The 25,212-nt window shown below is 34.9% G+C and overlaps 2 long non-coding RNA genes across 4 annotated transcripts; one reads left to right on the top strand and one right to left on the bottom strand.

The window, feature by feature from the left end:
- The first annotated feature begins 378 nt into the window (after positions 1–378).
- LOC123544325 (uncharacterized) lies at positions 379–4,240 on the top strand. Its single transcript, XR_008367553.1, has 3 exons — positions 379–517; positions 3,293–3,500; positions 3,881–4,240. It is a non-coding gene; the product is annotated as an uncharacterized LOC123544325 (long non-coding RNA).
- An 845-nt stretch (positions 4,241–5,085) lies between these two features.
- Positions 5,086–11,428, bottom strand: LOC123550939 (uncharacterized). Of its 3 annotated transcripts, none has more exons than XR_008367550.1 (5): positions 11,239–11,428; positions 8,332–8,422; positions 7,210–7,321; positions 6,402–6,508; positions 5,086–5,622 (listed from the first exon to the last, which is right to left on the bottom strand). It is a non-coding gene; the product is annotated as an uncharacterized LOC123550939 (long non-coding RNA). The 3 variants fall into 3 exon arrangements; XR_008367549.1 differs by lacking the exon at positions 11,239–11,428 and adding an exon at positions 9,218–9,426; XR_008367548.1 differs by having other exon boundaries at positions 5,087–5,622; positions 11,174–11,427.
- Positions 11,429–25,212: the final 13,784 nt, after the last annotated feature.

Below are 25,212 nucleotides of genomic sequence, written 5' to 3'. Positions count from 1 at the left end.
ATAAAGTTTCATTATCAAACTCAGCTGAGACCGACACGGAGCCAGGGTACCGTTTTACAAAAAATCTTACGATAAGTTTTAGCGTAAGATCTGACTTACGCTTGACTTAACAATTTGGGGTGTTTTACAAAACAAATCTTAGTTAAGATATCTTATTTTTTCTCGTAACTTTAAGACTGGTCTAGGGCACTCTTAAATCGCTAAGATAATCGTAAACAAGATGGCGGCGCCCATCATATTTTCTGCCTTTTCTGTTTATTTCGTCGACTACACGATAAAACAGCAAGTAGCCGAGCGTAAGTAGATATCATTCGATGTACATTTTGCAAAACCGTGAGATGAGAAATAGGAAATCGATATTGGCCAATAACGGAGCGTGTTACAAACTGCTGAAAGTCTGAATCGAGACGCGGAAGTAAACAAAAAACAGTATGTCAAAATATTGGAGGCATTTTCTCTTTATTAGCGTAAAGACTTGAAACAACACTGAATGCAAGAGAACGATGATACATTACAGGTAGATGTCTTATATGATAGAAACGAAAAACGCTAAGAGTTCGAATTTTATTCATTATGTATACACATAATGCTTTTACACCAGTCACTACACAGATATGCTAAGCCCTCTAAGGCTTAAATTCAACTTCAAGACATTTAACTTAAAATTAGAGAGTGCACATTGTTTGTAGATACTCTCTTCTCGACAGTCGTACATAATCTGGCCCGGATCCAGGGACACTTGGGCCTGACCGAGGTGCCATGCAGCCCCCCCCCCCCCACCCACCCCCCTCACTTCAAGATTCATGCAACTGTTTTGGCACAGGAATAATATTTTCTCAAAATTTAGACCAAGAAATGCACCAGAGGTCAGCGGGCCATCTTAAACCTGTGTAACAGTCTCAGGAAAAATGTGCAGCCTAGACCGGGACTCAAACCTCTGACCTTTGGCTTACCGTACCAACGCTCTACCAAATGAGCTACGGAGGCCACCCGATATGAGAACTGCTACACACCTTCCCTCTTATTGTGAGACATTGGCACTCCTGGCCAATGTCTGCCATAGACTGTTAACCGAATTCAGATGCACACCCCAGCCAAACTGCTTCGCCCGCATGGGCTCCAAGGGTGAGCATCCCGGACGAGCCCCCAAATAACAGTCTCAGGAAAAATGTGCAGCCTCAACCGGTACTCGAACCTCGGACCTTTGGCTTACCGTGCCAACACTCTACCAAATGAGCTGCCGAGGCCACCCGATATGAGAACCGCTACACCTGTAAGATAATATAAGATAAATTTTATTTTGAGTCAGCAAGACAAGTAACAATACAATACCTGTGTTTAAAAATTTTCCAGGGGGAGAACCCTGACCCTCCAACTATGACAGTATTTCATAACTTTCCAAGGCGGGTGGGGAGAGAGACCTCTGACACCTTCCCCCCACCCCCCCTCAACCAACATGGCCAGAGGCCACCCACCTCCTTCCGATAGCTACATGCTCTCTATGCTTCCAGTGACAACAACTTCATTCTAAACTGGTTTCTCTTAAAGTTAAATATTTCTGAGTCCGGGCCTGCACAGTGGTGTTAAAGTCGAAACAAAGATAAAGAGTTGATAATATGTAGGCTTATGTAAGTTCATACTTGCTGGAAATCCTCAGTTTTGACTGCATATAAGGGGTAGACCAAGGCCAGGATATTGGGTTTGTTAGTAGATTCATCAGAAGGCTGTGCCCTCTGCAAGTGCCTCAGCAACTCTAGATTTGTCTGTTGTAAATATTTACACCTGTTACAATGGACAATTCCGTTGTCTACATAAGCCAACTTACTAATAGTGTTAGTGGATTCAGTGTTGTTATAAATATTTAATGGTCCCCTTTTGGTCTGTGGTGATCGACCGCTCGATGTTCATGGGTAGTAGAGTTCCGCCTAAGCCAGTGCTAGGGGCATGAGGGGTGTCGCACTTTCCACTACCTCTCATGAACTGACCAAGTCTGCTAGTATGTTGCTTGGTTGCATTCTATGCTTCCAAAGGATCTTCTGACAGTTTTTGTTATTTTGAAATTGAATTAAAGTAGCCTAAAACTTCTCCCACTTAATTAAGCTCTTCTTATCAATACCAAGAGTGTGAGACTGTCACAAAATACGCCCGTCATCGAACTTGGCCTAGTTCAAGGGCCATAATCAAAGACTGCCCTGGATGTTTGGCTGGTTATCGAACTTGGCCGAGATATTATGCCCACACACATTGTACGCAAGTTTGGTGAAGATGGGAATACCCACTGAAAATTGTTCAACTTAAGAGAGCTGAAGTCTAAATTTGCAGTCTTTTTAGTTATTCAAGGGCCATAATCCAAGAGAGCCTGAGGCGATTTAGCTGGTTATCAAACTTGGCCGAGATATTATGCCCACAAATTGTCACCAAGTTTCGTGAAGATTAGATGAAAACTGTTTGACTTAGAAAGTGGACATGCTATGGATGCAGACCGCCCAGCACCACAGGTGTTCACAGAATACGCCCGCTCTTTCAGAAACGGTGTATAAAAATGCAAAATTCATGCAAAAGACTTTCGGTGTGCATCCCTCTTAATCCACTTACAAAACAAACAAGCACAACCTCTTTGCCAAACAGTTTACCTCAACTTTTATATAGAGGATGAAGATTTGATTCATAGCAAACGCTATGCAAATATTTTTCATGCCTATTTTTAAGAGGGGCTTTATAATACAAAGGCCCAGATGGCCTGTTAGTCTGAAGATCTAAGTTGCCAATCTCCAGCTATTTCTAACCTTAAACCAGGTAAAAACTGAAATTGAAGAATGGACTTTCCTAGCTCACCGTAATACCTTTCGGGTTGAATGAATGTCGACCTTGTGACTCAGTGTACAATGGACTGACAGGCCTTCAGATGGACAACTCCACAGTCTTCTTTTGGGCAAGCTGGCCTTCAGACAGATGACTGGGTGACAGTCAACTCTTTCTGACTATGCTCTTAAGTCAATTTTGGGACTAGTAGGCCTTCCGACTGACAGGCCTTTTGGACTTGCAGACCACTGACCTTCAGACCAATAGATAGTCACTCACCCTTTCTGTCATGTTCATGAAACTTTTATTTACTTTACATTTTCAACAAACTGTAAGGGGACTGTTCACTTACCAATCAAAACAGTCATGTTCAGGGCACAAACCTATAATTTTATATATAGTAAATCCAAAGTTTGCACAGTACATGTCTTGCCAACAGCAGTACTTAAACGAACATTAAAGATGAACCTTATCTACTTATACTTTTCAGACTGTCTTCTAAGTTGACTGCGGAAAGTGCAAAACTATTATCAGCATGATGTTGTGTTCAGTTACTGCACATTGCAAAGTGAATGTTCTCAGTGACTGTTACTGCAATGATTCACTTGAAATGATATTTCCCACCACCAATTGATGGTTTGTGAGTGGAAGTTGTCAGCTACTTGCAGAGAGTTCTAACTTAGTCCATTAAGCACTAGGTAAACTAAATCAAATCACCATAGCATTAAATACAAATCTGGACAAATGTTGTTTTATGACACAAGCAATAAATGTTTTCGGACATTGATATTTTTAGTTTCCTACTGCTGTTTTACCAATATTAATAGATTTTATAATAGTCCTTCAAAATATGCAAAAATAGAAACTTTCTGAGTAAATTCATTTATGAAATATTGTTTTCACTCCTTCTGGACAGAGTGATGCATTTCAGCCTTAACTCTGTTCATGCTCCACTTCATTTGCATGTGGACCAGTTGTTGGTATTTAGAATAGCCTAAATCATACAGATCCTATATTATGAAGTTGAAATATGTTTGATTTTATTACAATGAACTGATCGTACATATATTTTTTTCAGACACATTGGATACAGCCATGAAACAAATTACTGATAGATGTATGAAAAACAGACAAAAGTAAGTTATTACACTTTGAATTGCACACAATAGGTTTATAACACTTTGATCACATGGGCTATATGATGATTAAATTGTAATTTTACTCCAATTCAAGTGTGAAAGATGTCAGATTCGGAAAATAAGTCAGAATTGGTACAGAATACTTAAATATAACAATACCTTTGTAATTGTCCAGGTATCTTAAAGTTCCTGAATAGCATTTCTTTTAACATGACATGAATCTAACAAGAGGGTCATGATGACCCTGGATCGCTCACCTGAGTAGTATGAGCTACATGTTTCAAATGTCAAACTGATGATAAAATATTAAGAAAATCAGTAGGTCACATTCATGGCCAATGAAATTCAGTTTTACGAGTTGTGTGCAAAACTGTGTAAGTCATCAAAATTTCAAGGCTGTATCTTAAACAAGAGCTGTCTGATGACAGCGCGCTCGACTATTCGAAGAATTGACTGAAGAATGGGGTCAAAATATTTCCACAGATATTCAGACAAAAGAAATAAATAGATTAGACAAACAATGTTCCTGTATTTCTTTGATTTCGATAAGTCTTGCACTAAATGGCAATGTATGAACCAATTTCAAAGTCCAAAAAGCGCCATAATTCAGTCAAAATAGTTATGTACTCTTGCCTACAGATGGAAATCATAATGATAAACAAGTGTTCAAAGTTTAAAAGCCATATGTCAAATAGTTTAGACAAAATATGGAATACTCAATAGTGTGCAAACCTTCACTACCATAATTTTGGTGACAGATAAGGGCTACAACTCAGCTGAAGTCCTTGTCCTAGTTATGTAGTCTTCCCTACTTACATGTAGGTAGACTATGATGGTAAACAAGTGGTCAAAGTTGACAAACAGGTTAGGCAAAAAATGGACTGGTATGAAAAATTTAACTGATTTCCAAGTCCAAAAGAGGCCATAATTCAGCCAAAATACTAGACTTTTGCCTACAGATGAAGATCATGACAATAAACAAGTGTTCAAAGTTCCTAAGCCACATTTCAAATAATTTTGACATAACACTAACTTGTACGAGAACTGAACCAATATCCAAGTCAAAAAAGGGCCATAATTTAGCCAAAATACTTGATAGAGTTATGTACTTTTGCTTACGTACAGATATTTATATCATAACCAAGTGTTCAAAGTTTCAAAGCTACATGTCAAATAGTTTTTACAAAACATGGACTTGTACGAAATCTTTACCAATTTCCAATTCCAAAAAGGACCATAATTCAACCAAAATACCTGACAGAGTTATGTTATCTTGCCTACTGGTAGAGACTGTTATAATAAAATACTGCTCCAAGTATGAAGTAAATATCTTTGATGGTATACGAGATATTACCATTTCATAAAGACTTTTAACTAGCGCCAACACTGGGGTGAGTAGTATACCCGTCCATATTCTTCAAATAGTTGAGCTAAAAATCAACTAATATTTATTTTGTCAATAATATTGTAATAAAACAGTTCTACTTCAAAAACGTTTAAAGAGTTGAGCTATAATTTGAAGTTCCATTTTTTTCCAACAGATTTATTCCACAGCTCTCATCGATTACCTTGTTTCATGTGTGCATATTCTCTCAGTAAATTTCAGGTACTAGTTTAGTACATGTAAAGATGTCTGCTGACGAGATAGTCAGTCTATTCTGTTCAGCCATGCCATACAAACCTATAAAAAGCAAAATAATTTGTAGCAAAGTCTTGATTCAAATTCTAAAACTGTACAGTGTGGACATTAAGTCCCAGAAAGTATAACAACAAGAGCTTTCACAAGAAACAGCGTACTCTACAATTTCGATGCTGGATAGTGAAACTAGGAACATATGAGGAAGCTGGGACTTCCACTTGAGTGTTTAATGACCCCAATGTGGATGAATTCATTTAGTAAAAACTGAGATATGGAAAAAGGCATCAAAATTGAACTGAAATTATTAGTAAAAAGAGGGCATAATTCATGAAATAATGGTGCACTGGCTATGGCTCTTGTGTCATATGATGTGCATGATGAGGTGAAACAATAATTTTAAGTTTGAATCAAATCCATATGGTAATAATAATAGAGTTAGACTGAAAGTGCATCAGAACTTTAACCTGAAATTTTTAGTAAAAAGGGGTATAATTCAAAATATATTGCTACCTGAGTTATGGCCAATGTGTAAATGATGTGGAACAATTATTTAAAGTTTGAATCAAATCCATTTTGTAAGACATCAACATCACTTTCAAGGAGATTGAACATGCAACCTAGAGAAACACTAGACTACATTGTAGGCAATGACTGTGTTTCAAACCTGCTTAAATTTAATAACCATGCCTGACTTCCTCTTCAAGAACATGATTGTAGGTGACCTTGTGGGTAAAGAAATCTGTAAAATTTAATGTTGACCAATGAGGAACTCATCATGCTAACTGTACTACTCTGTTCTAGTAAACTGTAAAGTGTATTACCATTTGTTTTACCAGTCACTCAAGCAGTTAAAAATCAAACCAGACTATAAAAGTCCAACTTTTTGTCATCCTTCATCAAAAGTTTGAAATACACCACTAACTGCTATCTGAAATTATAAAATTATTTGTTGTGTTACTTACTACAAATAATATCTGATTCAGTGCAGATGAAAATTCATTGAATTAAACTGTAAAATATTGTAAGTCAAAGCTGAAATTGTCATCATAGATTTTCAAACTAAAAACAATGTAGTGTTGCCAGTAAACAAAGCTGAATGTGTAAGGCCTTTGACTTTCAATTAAAGGACTATACTATAATTTATTTTATTTTGTTGCGTTTAACGTCTCACTGACACAATTATAGGTCATATGACGACTTTCCAACTTTGATAGTGGAGGAAGACCCCAGGTGCCTCTCCGTGCATTATTTCATCACGAGTGGGCTTCTGGGTAGAACCACTGACCTTCGTAAGCCAGCTGGATGGCTTCCTCACATGAAGAATTCAATGCCCCAAGTCAATGAGGGGCAAGTGAATTGAAGTCAGCGACCTTAACCACTCAACCACGGGGGCCCAAGACTATACTATAAACTAAATACCACTGTATAATAAAAATAACCTGTTAAAATATATTCCATCAGAAATCAAAGAGCCTTCATCTCTGTCATGTGGAAAAACTGCTTACAAAGAACAACCACTAGTATATTAAACAAATCTGTTATGTTGAAAATATCTACTTTAAATCCAAAAACATACATTATTAAATGTGTGTGTGTAATACTGTGAATTGAGTGTAAATGTAAACATACCTACAATCTCGTGCCAGATAGTTGCATGTGTCTTCTCTCCAGTCTGGTTGAAGTGGACTGTATTAAACTAAACCATCGGCTGTCAGACAAAACATTTCCACCAAGGAAGACCCTAGAAGAATTTTATAAATGCAGATGCTAGAACTGATTTATATCCAAATAAAATATATTTTTCATCATGAATTTACTTTGAAAATTTCATTTTCCTGTATCTCAGGTTACCATCACCACTTTGAAGTCTGTGGGGCAATTTCATCTTGCAGCTGAATAATTTTAAACATTTTCTTTTCTTCATTTTAGCATGAAAACTATATTTTTTGTCAGTGAGTGGAAAATAAAGACAAACACTTATTATATCTTCCTTTCCTTAAAGGGAATTTCTATAGTTTTTTATGTGCATCTTTCTGCGCAGCCGATATAATCTATGGACAATTGAAGTGAACTCACATTTTATAAATTACGCAACAAAAGTAGAGTTTTACACATGAAATAAAAAGAAAATTTGTTTTCGAGAGCACCAAAAAACTCATTTCGCCACTCGTGAAAATATCAGTTTTTGATACTCACTTGTGAAATAAAATTGATATTTCACTGAAACAAACAAATATCCTCTATATCTCCTTTCAGTTCATTCTGTATTCTATTATAGAAATGATTAAGAAATTTTAACTTCTAGCAGATATAATCAATTTTGTCAGGTTTAGGCCATTATTTTGTCTGAACAGGTGTTGTATTCAAGCAGTCTTAACATACAATGTAGCCTGGTGACCCATACATTTTTGGCCATTTTATGTTCACAATACAATTATCTATATATAAGGAAAGCAGAAAAAAAATCTATGGAACATTTTTTCCAAAATTTACAAACATATTCTTTACTATGAGTATTTTTCATTGCAAAAAGTTCACAAAAAAGAATATGAAACAATCTTTTTTTTTTTTTTGTATCCATCATTGTAATGATATAGTATTACAAATATGACTATGATATCAATTTCCAGCAAACCGAAATCCTGCACAGTAAAAGCAATTACCGGTATTTAATGTTCAAAAGTGAGACACATCCTATGACTTATATTGTCACGTGCAAGTTGTCAGAAGCAAGTTATCTAAAACACTTACCAAACCGAGATACAGGGTTCTCTGTGATCTTTTGCTTTTCCCCCATTTACATATCATATATCTGTGCTTTTCTTCCACTTTTCCCAGTCAGCTTTAAAGCAGATATAATTTTCACAGTTTAATTTATATGTATAATGCATTTAATGGTACCGATTTCAATATATATATTATTTTCTTGTATGGCAACGTTAATTGCAATACTTTACCAAAATACACATGGAATGTAACCTTACTATACTGTCCTGGCTAATCAGCTTAAAGATAAGATAAAAGTACATTTTTTCGCCACTTTTTTTTTTATCTTTTGGCCATTTGTGAACATTTGGCGAATTGTAGCGGAAACCTGTAGACACTATCTAACTTTTGCCCAAAATCTGCAATGGGCATGTGTTCAACTGGATATATTTCTGTACAGCCAGGATACATTACAGAAGACGAAAAAAATAAAATAAAATAAAATACAAACAATGACTATATTTTTGTTTTTGTTGGGTTTAGAGTTACACCAAAACAATGTAGGTCATATGCATGCAACTTTTTCAGATTTCAGTGGTGGAGGAAAATCCAATTAAGGTGCCCTCCAGCCTAGTCCAGGGCATTAAATTGTTTCAGGCATATATGGGCACCTACCTGCCAGTTGGATGACTTCTTCACATGAGGAATTTTTAATCCAAGCAAGGTTTCAAACCAACACCCGTGAGGAACTTTAAGTTACATTATGTGAAATGGAATAGTTTTGCTACAATGACATACAGAGAACTCATACTCCGGTCCATTTAAAATATACCATAATTGCACTGTAGTTGCTATTAACAAATTAGTACCCTGGCATCCATTCTCAATTTATACCTCTTGGATATTTAGACAGAAATTGAAGCATACTTACTTTCATTATGCATGACAGGCAAATGGCATATTAGTAAAAAAGGGGAGTAACTCTGACAATCAAAACCCAAAGTACATGTGCTCATCAGTGCCATAACTGGTTGGGCACAATGCTCATCTTCCTACTCTATATCTTAACATTTAGATGATCTGTTTATTATTATGCAGAAAGAGCATTGTGCACTACCTGTACATTGCACCTGCTGATATATATATATATATATATACTTTTTGCAGTATATATAGATGCACAATAAAATTGATGACAAAATGTGCAAAAATCTGGAACAGGTGTTGGTACAGAATGGAAGTGTATATGCCTTCTGCATGGGGTCTTCAGTTTGAGTCAGCTTTTGGCTGCATACTTCTCTCACCATATGACATTAAGACCAAATACATGTAGTGGCACTGTGACTGTTTATTTTGTTCTTTAAATTATCCCACATGCGATTATAGGATGAATTAATCTTAAACGTAAGATTAGTCCAAATAATAGGACGTTTCAGGACAGCGTAATAACTTCTGACTGTCACGTCCACACTAAAAATTAACTTATTCTACATATTTCTGTTGGGAAATTCCTGATGAAATCCTTCACAAACTTTCTGGGGCAGTGCTCTCCCTTGCATGTACAATTTATTTGTAATGACTACATCTCTTATAATGACTATGTTGAGATTCAACATGTTCAAGCTAGTCCAACTAATTTGACGCAATCCTAGGAAATACTGAGATAATTTTTTCATATGGGCAATATCCCCACTCATGTAAAACACTCAAAAGATCAAAATAGTTGAAGCAACTTCCAATGAAATTTTCATACCTGCTGATGCTTTACTTGATATAAGTTTAAATGTCGATTATTTCACAAATTGGCCATAAATTCAAATAAAACTTAATGTATCGAAAGGGGATTCAATTCAATATTACAAATTTTCTGGTGATTTAAACACATGTATATACTGCACACGATTAACGTTTATTGTGTACAGTACTGCCTCGGTAGCCTAGTGGTAGAGCGTCTGATATGAGTGCAGTATGTTGTGGGCCGCGTTATACCAAAGACGTATAAAATGGTACTAGCAGCTTCCTTGCTCGGCGCTCGACATTAATTTAAGGGGATAGTGCTAGGACTGGTCAGCCGGTGTCAGTATAATGTGACTGGGTGGGGTATTATGCCACGTGCCTACGGCGTGATATTCCAGTGAGGCAGCATTATAAAGTTGGGCACTGTGCTCACTGCACCAAGCATGACAAGTAGACACCGTCGTTTATATGACTGAAAAATTGTTGAAAAAGATGTTAAACCCGGACACACACAAGTCAACATGCCCAAGCGATAAAACAAATAACTTTACATGACCATGTACTGTGATTTAAATTATCCTCCATTATTTTGGTCCTTAAAAGTTTTGACGTTTAAATTGTCCACTCACAAATATATACAATCTGAACGTCGAATTATTTTGACTAACATTCAAGCAAAAGGAATTTTTAGAATCTATATTTAGAGTTTTTTTCTGCAATTTCAAGTCATCCGCAGTCCCTGTTGTGTTAAACTGGTTTCAGGGTATATAACTCCTTGCACCTGTTCACATCATAATTATATATCCGAAGTTTTAAGTTAGATATATAATATTCAACCCATTTCAAATTTCTACATGAATATAAATTAATGTTTAATTTATTGGAGCAAGTAAGTCTGGCCAGTATTTCATGACTTACTTGGATTTTGCAAAAAAAAAGTTTTCCTACAGTAAAATGCAGATCTGTCAATGCGTCAATGCAGATAGGGGTAAGGCCTAGAGGGATGACAACTGTATACTATCAGAAAATAAACCATCCAAATAAGCCAAATCAGTAAGACTAATCTAAGTCTCTACCTGTAAACGTGTTAACCATCAACAAAAATCTGCAAATCAATCAGTTGTAAAAGAATTGGTATCATTTTTAATACCTTAAATGTTGTCCGAATTCACCACTCAGACGAAATATTGCCATTGCATCGTACAGCGTTCTTACCCTATATGACGTATGAATTGAGAAAACTGAGATTCTATCAAAAGAAGTCGTTGAAATATCATTGCTTAATGTCACGGAATTAGCGGAAAATCGATCAAAAACTTTAATTTTCCTCGCAAGTTCATTTTTTTAGCACATTTTGTTGTTGTTGTTTCCTTGTGACAAGTGCGCGTCACGTGACTAAGTTAGACTGGACCACTGTTTTGAATGACTTACGACGGATCTTATCTTAACTACGAGAACTGATTTAAGATAGCGTTTGTAAAACACTTTAAGAAAATCTTAAAAATTCTCGTAAGTCAATATCTTACGCTAAGATAAGTGAAATCTTAAGATTTTTTGTAAAACGGTACCCAGGTTATTATATTTTACCATACCGAGATTTAGAGTGATTAATCCTATTCCCACTGTGGTAACATGGGGCGGTTCCTGAATTTTAGCTTCAAAGATTAACCGCTTAAAGCTTTTCAACTTTTATACATGCTACTGATACAGATATTACGCTACATTGCATAAGGATTTAATGTTATCAAATAATAGAGTGTATACGCTAGTCTGATCTTTGCAGGGTGTATACGGGGACAAGTAATGAAATTCCTAAGTTCATTTATTTTATTTTGTTGGGTTTAACGTCGCACCGACACAATTATAGGTCATATGACGACTTTCCAGCTTTGATGGCGGAGGAAGACCCCAGGTGCCCCTCCGTGCATTATTTTATCACGAGCGGGCACCTTGGTAGAACCACTGACCTTCCGTAAGCAAGCTGGATGGCTTACTAACATGCAGAATTCAAAGCCCCGAGTGAGGCTCGAACCCACATCGATCGAGAGCGAGTGATTTTCCTAAGTTCAAGTTCATGTTGACACTTAATATTCTACTTGAACTCAGATGATAATATATGTTGTTTCTCCGGTTACCAGACGTGTTGTCTTAACACTCTCCGTAACGTATTTTAGTACAAGAGGGTTATCTCAAGTTGAATAAGAATTTGAGAATGTATCGATAATAGTATATGAGTTGTCGTAAGGAGTTGTCACAACGAATCATTATCAACCACAGCTACTTTATACGTAAGCATCAACACTCGTTGTATCTAAACATTTCAGGAAATATTTTCTTTTCATCAATTAGTATACACCATTGACACTCCCAAGAAGGCACACTTGTAATTAAGATAAATGATGAATGCAGTTAGTCAGATTAGAGCATGTCCTTCAGCAACACACATCTTAGAAAAAAATGAAGAAAGCATAGATCATTTCTCAGAAATAAGCATGTATAAATGTCAGAAAGAAACACGCAGTCATGAGATGGACAAATGTTCATGTAACAATGCAAAATGGGATGTCAGAAGGAATTATTTGGACATGAAAATCATGTAGATGTTTCATGTTTAAAAAAGGTTAATTCAATTAAGTGTTAATTGTTTACAAATTAATGCAGCAATGACTTTGGCCAAGACGATGCTTGCACTCAGTTCCAAAAAGAAAGTGTGCACTTAGTTTTCTGTTATTTTTTTCTCGGTTATTTTCATGAAAACTTATAATGATTGGTACCAAAATTTAAACGTCGGGGATTTTTTGAAATATTTAAACTTAAAAAGTGAACACTTTCTTTTGGAACTAAGTATATTCTAAGTGCTAATTACAAAACCAGGACCTCCTTCAATTTTTCCACTATCAAGACGGTTGCTTTAAGGCGTGAACAGAATATAATGAAAGCCGGGAACAAGTTTTGACAGGTCAAATAAATTGTTCAATATAATATTCGTCAACAATTGTAAACGCGATCATCAGTCACGTGCGACGTCACGTGATAATTATGATTAGATAAATACGCTACATTCAGTGGTCGCGATACCTTGTGTGACATATGGACTATCTAATTCAGTGCATTGTTTGGATTGTTATATTAAAAGTGAATAAAATTGTTTGGTGTAATGGTAAGTACATTGTCTTTTTGTATCATAAAATACAAGATATCAGGTGTTCATTAATTTTGAAATACGTCGTGACACGACAGAGAAACAAAAACTCAGTGACGCTTTTTTTCGCGGTTTTCAATATAAAGGATAATAAATATCCAATCAAATAATCTGTATTAACGATAATCAATAACCAAAGACTCTTGATTTTATAAAACTGGTTACAGGTCGACTACGGCGGAATTTGTGCGTAATATGGCTAAAGAAGGTGTGTTTCAATTGAATATTTAAAGGTATTTAAAATAAACCTTCTAATCATCATCATTATCAATATCACCAGTACTATTACCGCAGTCATCATCATCATCAATATCACAAGTACTATTACCGCAGTCATCATCATCATCGTCGGCGTCGTTTTCGTCATCACCATCATCATCATCGTCAACCTCATTGTTATCACCAGTATCATCACCGCAACCATCATCGTTATCGTCATCCACGACATAGTCATCAAACTTAAGACAAAGTTGTGTCCTTTCAGGGTAATTTATTCCTTACTCTTTCGCAAATTTAATTCTATTAATAATACCACACTGACTGCTTTCCGTAAAAACGGAGAACGCCAAAACCATATAGATGTCATTGCGGGTGAATTACCATATGTCTCTCAATCGATATTATTCAGTTCTCCCTCGGTAGTACAGACGATATAAAAATACGAGAATCAAGGATTTATTCTAAATTGAACTGTTTGAGTGACGAGCTGAACTTTGAATATTGATAATAGTTGTCTTATCACGGTGACACCATGATCACGTGACCGTGGATAAGATAAAGTACTTTGTTTGGATATTTCAAGAGTGCATTGTAAAATTTATAAATCGAATTATAAAGGGTAAGTTTAGTTAAATACATCTTTACATATAAAATTCAACCAATTCTTTGCAAAAACATTTAATACATTGCGTTCTAGGTGACTGCAAATACTGCATTACATGAGTCATTTTTAGAGCGATAAAATCAAACGAGACCAATTAAATGATTTTATTTCACTAACACAGTATTTCTATAAAAATTGTATTATCGCAGACATCATGACATTTGGTGCTTGCAAAGATATGAACCAATCTCTCTGACCGAAATCAATATCTTCGAAGGAAAATACGAGATTTCACCAAGAGCCACGATATTAGGTTACATTCTACCAATTCAATTCCTTATTTATTTCATATTAATAACAACACATTCAGACCTCATTTTCAGCACTTTAGAGCATTTCAATGATATGAAAACCATATATGGTCATTTAGTATAACATGTCTTCTTATCAAAAATAGAAAAATATTGACACGTTATGTTGTATATTAGAAAAATAATCTGTTCTGAGAAACATCCCTTACGAAATAGTCAAAAAGCTGTGAACTTGCCGCGAACATGCTGCGAACATGCCGCGAACATACCTATTCGCAGGAAGTATTCGCGGGATGTTCTCTGCTACCACGATCATGCCGCGATTGCTTTGATACTAGTTCGCGGGATATTCGCAGGAAGACCAATGATCGCGGCATGTTCGCGAGAAGAACTTAGAAGATTATAATCTTTTGGTAAACTGTTACTGAAGAGCCTTTATAAGAGCAGGTAATTGTAAATCAATTAATTTGTAACATTATCTGTAAGGTCGCAGTATGAGTCTGATAAGTTAATTACAACCAGATATTCTGGACATGTTTAGAAGGAAACTTGTGTGCATTACAGACAGTTTTCATAAGTGATTCTTAGAGGCTGATAGGAATATATACTTTTTTGTGGTAAGTCAGAAAATTTATGTTTAATATCTATACTCATATATCTCAGCAAACATAAGGAATTTTGAAGATGAAATAGATATGCTTAACGTTTTGCAGAGTTGTATCAGATTATCTAAAAAGAAATATAAAACTAGCAAGAAATATAAAACTAGCTTATTTTGACAATTTCTAAGCTTCATAAGTCTGATAATTAACATGTAAAACTATGACAGATTTGTAGTGATACATATAACTTATAAACAGTGTGAAGAAAAACATTCAAGTTGGGATGAAATGAATACATGCACTCAGACACTGTTATTGAAATGACAAGTAACAGTTAAAATTCAAACATATTTTATCATTAAAACTTTGTTTAAAATGCTCCAGATATGATATGAAAAACTTCAGACAATGACAATTTGAATTTGTTACAACCTCAGTGTTCAAGTTTATTCAATGAATTTATATCCCTTTCAATAAATTTATATCCCTGATTCCTACTAATTTATTTGCTTTTGCACTTTTTCTGTACATGCTTTTTTGTACACAATTTCTGTAGAGATGGTTTTCAGCAAGTTCGCTGCATGTTCGCAGCAACTAGTTCGCGGGATGTTCGCAGCAACTAGTTCGCGGGAAGTTCACAGCTACTTGTTCGCGGGAAGTTCGCGGCAAAACTAATTTGCATGTGAAAAGTGAACACCAAACGAACATCCCGCGAACAGTTATACCAATTGTATCAAAAGTGTTCGCGGCATGTTCGCCGGATATTCGCGGCATGATCGCAACAAGTGTTCGCGGCTAACTATAATATTTCCGTAAGGGATCACCCTCTAAAAATGCCCCCATGAAAATAGCCGTTTAGCAATTACGCGTAGGTAGACATTTTTCGCAAAGAATAAAACTTATTCCAGATAATTTACAATGAAAATGGTCTAGATCTATTCTCAATACATTAAGCAATAAACATAAGCCAAAAATTTAACTGTCACCTCCTCATGTCACTCATTGTACCAGATTTCATCCATAGCATGGAACTACATTTTGGACTACTTCACATGTAACACTGAGTAGTCACTTCCGGTTTGGTGTAATCCGTCCTTAAAGAAAAATTTTTCATACTCAAAATGTGTTATTTTCACTTAAATTGTACCAGTAACCTAAATGTATGGAAAAAATACCAGTTTCAGTTTGATACAATCAATTTTCAAGGTTTTATGGCTTTTTCAGTAATGTATGCTAGCGCCCCAAATTTCCTGGAAAAAAGCTGTCGCGACATCATTTTTGACCACTTTTCCTTGCTTGGGCTTATTTTTGCCATATTTTATCAAGTTTTACCATAAACTGCACTCAAATCACACACTGTTACTGTAAAATATACCCAAACTCACCCCTGACACCTAAAATTTACCAATATTTAGTCAATAAATATACATTTTTTGAAAAAATACACCCAAAACAGTGATATTGAAATATTTTTAGTTTTTCTTCTTTTTCTCTGCTAAATTGCACTGAAATTGTCATTTTCTATCATAATCTGGCCAAACTAGCCTATTTACAGCCACATCTAAACAAGTTTCAATTTTTACCACTGCACAACTTATAGGAAAATTTTTCATACTCAGAATGTGTTATTTTCACTTAAATTGTACCAGTAACCTAAATGCATGGAAAAAATACCAGTTTCAGTTTGATACAATCAATTTTCAAGGTTTTATGGCTTTTTCAGTAACGTATGCTAGCGCCCCAAATTTCCTGGAAAAAAGCTGTCGCTACATCATTTTTGACCACTTTTCCTTGCTTGGGCTTATTTTTGCCATATTTTATCAAGTTTTACCATAAACTGCACTTAAATCACACACTGTTACTGTAAAATATACCCAAACTCACCCCTGACACCTAAAATTTACCAATATTTAGTCAATAAATATGCATTTTTTGAAAAAAATACACCCAAAACAGTGATATTGAAATATTTTTAGTTTTTCTTCTTTTTCTCTGCTAAATTGCACTGAAATTGTCATTTTCTATCATAATCTGGCCAAACTAGCCTATTTACAGCCACATCTAAACAAGTTTCAATTTTTACCACTGCACAACTTATAGGTTACATTCTACCAATTCAATTCCTTCTTTATTTCATTTTTTTTTTAAAATAACGAAACATTCAGACCTCATTTTCAGCACTTTAGAGCATTTCAATGATATAAAAACCATATATGGTCATTTAGTATAACATGTCTTCTTATCAAAAATAGAAAAATATTGACACGTTATGTTGTATATAAGAAAAATAATCTGTTCTGAGAAACATCACCCTCTAAAAATGCCCCCATGAAAACAGCCGTTTAGCAATTACGCGTAGGTAGACATTTTTCGCAAAGAATAAAACTTATTCCAGGAAATTTACAATGAAAATGGTCTAGATCTATTCTCAATACAATAAGCAATAAATAGAGATAGACCCTAACATTTTCATTGATAGAAATACATTAAATAAAGTCTAGAAATTGATTTCGAAGTCCTTGAAATTAACAAAAATGATTTCACAAATGTGCAATGTATGATAGTTTTGCTAATATCAATAACATAAATTTTAATATTTAATTCAAAGTTGTGATCAGCAAAGAATGTCAACTCTTGCCTTAAAATTGGGCTAGTACTTATAAATAAGCAGAGATATTTATTAGTTTACTTCCCTTGCAATTATACAACAGTGTAGAAAACGAAAACGGTTTAAGACATAATATTATACATTTTTGCACAACAAAATCGTTTAGGATTTATTAATATGTGTTTGATTTACCCCTGAAACACTGGTTCCTGTGATTTTGTCAACTTACTTAGGGTAAAAATTAACTTTTAACAAGCCGATGATAAAATGAAATACTAGTAAGTATTTTATAGTGCAGATAATACAGTTTCAAAATGTCACAATAGAAGCACTTTTGTAATACAGAACACCTGGTAGGATTAGTAGAGGTGCAATTATATTGATCTCTTTTTCCTATGCCTACAATAAACATAAGCCAAAAATTTAACTGTCACCTCCTCGTGTCACTCATTATACCAGATTTCATCCATAGCATGGAACTGCATTTTGGACTACTTCACATGTAACACTGAGTAGTCACTTCCGGTTTGGTGTAATCCGTCCTATTAGCGATAATTTATGAGTGTCTGTCCTTTTTTTATAAGACCTCATTAAACACCTGTATTATTTCAAACAGGTTAGAGATTATACAATACAGACATTCATCGTTTAACTTACATTTACAAATTGGCTCATCTTTCTACTAGGAGCGTAAGTTTGGATATTCTACATTTGTATTAATTTCAGGTTTATCAAAACCAAACATTTTGTTTGTCCTCTATACCTTATCAAAATCGAACGTGACTAAGGTGATAAATATTTTCAAGTGTATCACTTTCGTTGAAATGAATTATTTTTCTCGTAGTAAATTTACTGGCCTTTGAAAATAGCAGTGATGTGCAATCTATTTCGAATTTCAAGTATAGGTTATAGATCATTTATTGAACTTCTAATGCAATTAAGTTTGCCGAAACGGAGCGTAGCGTAGTGAAGGCAAAACTTAATGCGTTAGAAGTTTTTAAAATAAGTGTATCTATAACCTATTTATAGTTTAAACGTTCCATTTCATTTAACTGACAGGTCAAAGAAACAAAAAGCTCTCTCTGAAGTAAACTAAACCACGCCTTCTCAGTCTCTTGGAATTCATTGGTTAGTCTTATCTTCACTCATGATGGAGAAGTACATGTTTACTACAACTTTATACAAGGTCATTTTCGCGAAACAGCTGGAAGATTTTAATTTAGTTTATATCATAGAATACATAGTAGACGACTAAGTCTTATCAAGTAGTTTGTGGAACACAATTTTATATTCTTATTCAATGGAAATATAATATGCAGGTTTAACTTTAAATGATGTAACAGTACAATTAAAGCAACTACATGTATAAAAACAAAAAGCAAAGTGGAATCTAAGTGCACCCCGGTTTTTTTAGACCAGTAGATGAAGTGAAAGGTGCAGAAAGGTCAAACTTGAACTATGAAAGTACAGCTTGCATTAAAATGAAACTAAAAACATAATTTGATATTTGTGCCGCGCTATGAGAAAACCAACATAGTGAGTTTGCGACCAGCATGGATCCTGACCAGACTGGATCCATGCTGTTCGCTTTCAAAGCCTATTGGAATTAGAGAAACTGTTAGCGAACAGCATGGATCCTGACCAGGCTATGCGGATGCGCAGTCTGGTCTGGATCCATGCAGGTCGCAAACCCACTATGTTGATTTTCACATGGCACGGCTCATTTATCATTTTGGTCCGTTTATAACATAGACACATTATTTCTTGTATGCAGTCCCTGCTTTGGTAATTGCTACGCCTCCTAGAATGTGGGAAATCCATAGTAGGCGGAACAATGAATACTCATTCATTTTGAACTACTTCATGATTAAGTGGATCAGATTCTTCAGTTATGAAACAATATGAAAATAAGTTGGTTACTTTTTTGAAAATCCCTCGCTTGTCATTGGATAAAAACGATGTTTGAACTATAAAAAGCTGTATTGATCACTGTGCAAATTAAGCAGGTTATATTTCAGTAATATAACATTCGCAACTAAGCTATTGGATAAAGCTTATTGATCAAGTCCAAAAATAACTTACGTTTGAGCAGTGTCAACAACGTATTCAATCAAAAACAAACTTGAATCTCCATGGAAAAAAGTAAAAGGGCGAGGGGTCCCAATTAGGTGTCTGCGCAATATGCTTTTTAGCTCATCTGATTTTTTGAAGAAATAAAAAATTAAGAGTTATTGTTATCACTTGAGCGGTGTCGGCGTCGGCGTTGCCTGGTAAAGTTTTATGTTTAGGTCAGCTTTTCTCCTAAATTATCAAAGCTATTGCTTTGAAACTTGGAATACTTGTTCAAAATCATAAGCTGACCCTGTATAGCAAGAAACATAACTCCATACTGCTTTTTGCAAGATTTATGGCCATTTTTGTTAGAAAATATCAGATTTCTTGGTTAAGTTTTATGTTAGAGGTCAACTTTTCTCCTAAACTATAAAAGCTATTGCTTTGAAACTTGGAACACTTGTTCACCATCATAAGCAGACCCTGTACATCAAGAAACATAACTCCATCTTGCTTTTTGCAAGAATTATTGCCCCTTTTGGGCTTAGAAAACCATTTTCTTGGTTAATTTTTCCGTTAAGGTCAGCTTTTCTCCTAAACTATCAAAACTATTGCTTTAAAACTTGCATCACTTGTTCACCATCATAATCTGACCCAGTACAGTAAGAAACATAACTCCATTCTGCTTTTTTCAAGATTTATGACCCCTTTTGGACTTATAAAATATCAGATTTCTTGGTTAAGTTTTATGTTTAGGTCAACTTTTTCTCTCAAACTATCAACGCTATTGGTTTGAAACTTGCAACACTTATTCACCATCATGAGCTGACCCTGTACAGCAAGCAGCATAACTCCATCCTGCTTTTTGCAATAATTATTGTCCCTTTTGGACTCAGAAAATCATTTTCTTGGTTGAGTATTATGTTTAAGTCAACTATCAAAGCTATTGCTTTAAAACTTGCAACAGTTTTTCACCATCATAAGCGGACACTGTACATCAAGAAACATAAATTTATCCTGCTTTTTTGCAAGAATGATGGCCCTTTGTCATGTTTGTAGACTTAGAAAATCATGGGTAGGACAATATTTCTATTATACAAAAAAAAATCAGATGAGCGTCAGCACTCGCAAGGCGGTGCTCTTGTTTATCATTATTTTCTTTTGTTTTATCAATATACCTACATGTATTAAGCTTCATTACCATGTGATACTGTTACCAGTTTTGAATTACTTTTATAGATATTCACATTTAAAGTGGGTGGGGAAATTTGACATGTGACTAGCCAGGAACACAATTTCATTTATTTGTGTTAAGAAATGGTTCAAACTTTTTACCTAAAACTTTTAAATTAAAAAAATTATGCAATGGATATTCACACATCATGTTGCATTTGAAATTGTCTTGAATACTTTTTCATCACAGAGCCACAAACGTGCATGATCAAATTAACTTATTTCAATGGATGGACTTTACCTAAAAGCTAAAACATTTTTATTGAGATGTTCAGGTGTTATTTTCAGCAGATATTTTAAACTCAATAAACATTAAAATGAGAGTATGTCAGTACACTCTGATTGAAGTTGGAAGAGTGGTACACTTTCAAAATTGTGAAAAGGATGTGAACACGCTAGAAGCCGCAGCTGTGACAAAATCTTTATGATACTTGGTCAAAATGTTTGTCTTGATGATTTCTAGGTCGTTTGAAATCAGGTCATTTGGAATAAATAAAATCTATGACTCTAGTCCAGGTCAAAAGGAAAAGCTTTTGAACACTCTAGAAGCCGCAGTTGTGACCAAATCTTTATGAACCTTGAACATAATGTTTGTCTTGATGATTTGTAGATAAAGTTTGAAACTGGGTTATGTGGGATAAAAGAACTACGTCACTAGGCCAGATAAAAGGAAACGCATTTAAACACTCTAGAGGCCACAGTCATGACTCAGTCTTCATGAAACTTGGTAAGAATACTTTCCTTGATGCTTTAATGTTCTAATTTGGATCATGTTGGATAAAAAAGTAGGTCACCCGGTTAAATCAGAGGAAAAGCTTGCGAACACATAAGAGTTTTTGACCCAAACTTTATTTAACATGATATATAGGCCAAATTTGAAACCGAGTCATGTGTGGTCATTAGACTAGGTCACCGGGCCACTGGGCCAAAGATCGAATGTAAATCTTTTTACACTCTAGCGTTCCACAGTTTATGTTTGAAACTCATGATAATTGTCAGAATCTGAATTGATGACCCCTAGGTCAAGTTCGAATTCGGTCATGGGGTAAAAAAAGGTCATCCAATCAAATCAAAAAGAAATGCTTTATACACTTCAGAGGCACGTTTATGATCCTATCTTTATAAAATTTTGGTCAAAATGATAAACTAGATACATTTTAGCCCAAATTCAAATGCCAGAATGTTTGTTTTTATAAAATTTTAGACAAGTTTGAATCTGGGTCATATGGAGTAAAAAAAATAGGTCACAAGGTCAAATCAAAGAAAACGTTTGTTTACACTAAAGAGGCCACGTCTTTTGGTCCAATTTTAATGGAAACTGGTCAGAATATTTGTCTCCAAGAAATCACTAGATAAAACATGTTTACACTGTTACTCAGGTGAGTGACATAGGGCCATCTTGGCCATATTGTTTGGATTTGGAAATCAGTAAAATATTTCATACTACTCCATATTTTGCCGATCTTGTCTGTAATAATTATGGCTTTGAAACCTTTACCGCTTGTTAACCATTCTAATCTACATATATGTATATGTACACGGGGTATTCTTGAGATGCGTTTTACAATATATGTGTGCATCTGGACGGGGTATTCTTGAGATGCGTTTTACAATATATGTGTGCATCTACACGGGGTATTCTTGAGATGCGTTTTACAATATATGTGTGCATCTACACGGGGTATTCTTGAGATGCGTTTTACAATAAATGTGTGCATCTAGCAGTATATGTGTGCATGTACACGGGGTATTCTTGAGATGCGTTTTACAGTATGTGTGCATGTACACGGGGTATTCTTGAGATGCGTTTTACAGTATATGTGTGCATTTTACACGGGGTATTCTTGAGATGCTTTTTACGTATATGTGTGCATTTTACACGGGGTATTCTTGAGATGCGTTTTACAGTATATGTGTGCATGTACACGGGGTATTCTTGAGATGCGTTTTACAGTATATGTGTGCATGTACACGGGGTATTCTTGAGATGCGTTTTACAGTATATGTGTGCATTGTACACGGGGTATTCTTGAGATGCGTTTACAGTCAATGTGTGCATGTACGGGGCATTCTTGAGATGCGTTTTACAGTATATGTGTGCATGAACACGGGGCATTCTTGAGATGCGTTTTACAGTATATGTGTGCATGTACACGGGGCATTCTTGAGATGCGTTTTACAGTAAATGTGTGCATGTACACGGGGCATTCTTGAGATGCGTTTTACAATATATGTCTGCATGTACACGGGACACTCTTGAGATGCGTTTTACAATATTTGTGTGCATGTACACGTGGTATTCTTGAGATGCATTTTACATTATTTTTCTTAAACATGTTAAAGTTTAATAAAAGGTGTAGGCTAAAGTGATATGTCAGATATATATAAAAAATAAAAATGCATGCATAGGGCTATCTTGCCCTAATACATAGATATTTTTACGCACCGTGTACTTACATACTTACAAAAGATCGTATAAAATTAATTTATGATATGTCTGGCGATTTGGTATATTTGTTTGATTTTAAAATACAGCGTGGAAGAAAATAACTGTTTTATATATAGATTTTTTTTGCGTTAAACTGACAGTGCTGAAGCGGTCAATTGGGATACATTATATTATTTCTTTGGGTTTGCTATCTGAAAGTGATTGGTAGATAAAAGTTTGCAGGCAAGCCGCACCTACTAAAAGGTTTTTATTATGTAAAAAATGTAAATAGACTAAGTCCGATGACACGTCAGTCAAAAGGACCGAAGGATTAAAAATGAATAAGCACATTCTATTAAAGTCATGTTTATTTATTTCATTCTTTAGTTGGTTTTAAAGTCGCACTGACACAATTATAGGTCATATGGCGACTTTCCAGCTTTTGTGGTGGAGAAAGACCCCAGGTGTCCACGAGACTCTAAATTATGCTATCGTGGTTATCCTTGATGCTTGCTGCTTCTTCCATAACCTGCTACGCGATATCTTTCGTTTAGACCGATGTAATTTTGGAGGCGAATATCATCCATTAATTTGAAATGCTTCAATAGCAACTAAGCCAATGCACTTAGAAAAATCCAGCAAGAATTAGAGCACACAAACATGTTAAGAATGACATGTAAACAAGAAATACAACATACTCACTTTATCGGTTACATTCAAGAATAAGTCACTTGCACAATATAATAAATCATTTACATGCAATAATAAGTCATTTACACCAATTCATCAATGGATAAATCATTAACACATAGTAATATGTAATTAACATGCAAGAATAAGTCATTTACATGCAAGGATTGTTTTACGTAAATCATTGTAGTTAAATAATAAAGCGTAACGGCTTACTATTTTATGATCTTATATAAACAAAATTATGAATTATAGTATACAATTATTGACTTTTTCATAGGTTGATATCAGGATTTATCAACCCGAAAAGAGTTATATTCACCGAGCCGGAGGCGAGGGTTGATGAAGGGTTGATAAATCTTGATATCAACCTATGAAAAAGTCAATAATTGTTTTATTACATGAATAAATGTAAAGTCAGTCTTGTTATTACAATTGTAACTTTAATAAAGAAATAAGGAATAAATTTAGACCAAATCAGGTTGATACTGGTTTTCCAAGCACCTACTTCGTTCTATTTTTATTTTCGTTCTATTTATAACCCAAGAGAAGTTGATATGATATTTACTCATTACTTTTCGAACCGTTTTCAGCCAATCAGAGAAACAATAGAATGCAGTCATGTAATAATTTTATTTGTCAAATCGCGAGTATAATCCTCTAGAGTGCTAGAGTGAGATACTCCTCTAGAGTGTGGTACTTCCTTAGGTGATAACTGGAGATGATGACGGTCATGTCCAGCGATGAAAATTCACTTAGGCATGCTTTTGGATTAACTTACTAATATTCTTTATCTATCGTAGATATACTTTTGTTGAGAAAAAAAACTGAATAATATTATATTGATGGTATTAATTTAGGGTCGGTTGGGTTAGTAAGAGCAAAAACTGTTTACTAGATTGTATCAGATTTAACCACAAGCTTTACTCTCTATAAAATTCGAGAGTAAATCTATTAATTATCTCTTAACTTTCATAACAGTAAGAAAGAAAACAAACACAGAAAGTAGGAATAAGGCTAATATTTTGGCAGTAAGTTTCGATTTACAAGATACATCAACACAATGCGTGTTCATCTGTTCCGAGTGTCGTAGTGGTGTTCCGGTTGTGGTGTTTGTTGTATACATAGTGTCGTTGGAATGGAATGGAAAACTGAAACGAAACTAACTTAGAATTGAACAACATTTCAAATTAAACTAAAAGAAAAATAACATGAAGCCTTGCTCTGCTTTAACTGGAAA

The sequence above is a fragment of the Mercenaria mercenaria genome, chromosome 16, assembly GCF_021730395.1.
Source record: "Mercenaria mercenaria strain notata chromosome 16, MADL_Memer_1, whole genome shotgun sequence".
Taxonomy (NCBI): Eukaryota; Metazoa; Mollusca; class Bivalvia; order Venerida; family Veneridae; genus Mercenaria; species Mercenaria mercenaria.
Note: the sequence above shows the minus strand (reverse complement) of the source record. Positions and strands in the feature narration are given on the sequence as shown.